Source organism: Phytophthora infestans, genomic scaffold (assembly GCF_000142945.1).
Source record: "Phytophthora infestans T30-4 supercont1.64 genomic scaffold, whole genome shotgun sequence".
NCBI lineage: Eukaryota > Oomycota > Peronosporomycetes > Peronosporales > Peronosporaceae > Phytophthora > Phytophthora infestans.
In genome coordinates, this window is record NW_003303695.1 from 508,408 (window position 1) to 509,278 (window position 871).

Below are 871 nucleotides of genomic sequence, written 5' to 3' on the forward strand. Positions count from 1 at the left end.
ATACAAGTTGGAGGACAAGGACTACAACAACGACAATCAACCTCACTGCCTACACTGCAAGCACCAGCTGTAGCTGTGCAGACTGCCATACAATCTGCGGTACAACCTGAAGTGCAACCTACTGGACAACCTACTGTTCAACAGGATGTACAAGCTACTGTACTACAAAACATGCAACCTACTGTATCGAGTACTGCGCAGACTCAGTGGGAGGGCAATCAGTCTACAGCTGGATTGGTACCTACGTGGGAATCAGTCATCTACTACTTGGGGCAAGGACTGTCGAGTAACTCGAAAGGGCCTACACTTGAGCCATGGCGCAATCAAGCTGAACCACAAGGGGGTTCGGCTATGCCGGGGGATAGCTGTCGAGGTCCTGATGTCGGGTTTAACAGACGCCAAGAACCAGGGATGCGCAATGATTACAGACCTAACTTGGAGAGTGCGTACGAGAGAGAACTCTGGAGTCAAGATGTTGGACACTTTGACCCTCCTATCCAAGGACGAGGACGAAGTCGTTCACCACCCCGATTCTTCAATCGAGAACGAACTCCACCAAGAGGAAGAGGCCGTTCTCCGTCAATGCGAGGACGTGAACCAAGAGGGAATCCAGGGCGTTATCGATCTCCACCGCGTCAGCAGCAGTGGCGTAACGAGAGACCGAGTCGCTATGAGCCGCCACCCCAACGCGATGATCGACTGAGTCGCTATGGACCGTCGTCTCCGCAGCAGCAGTGGCGTGACAATCCTTCGAGAGGACGAGGACCTTCACCTCGACGTGACAATTTCCAAGGGCGGAACATGTCTCCACGTCGATTTGAAGACCGTCGTGAGAACAGACCACCCAACTCTCGTCAAGTCAACGCTGTGA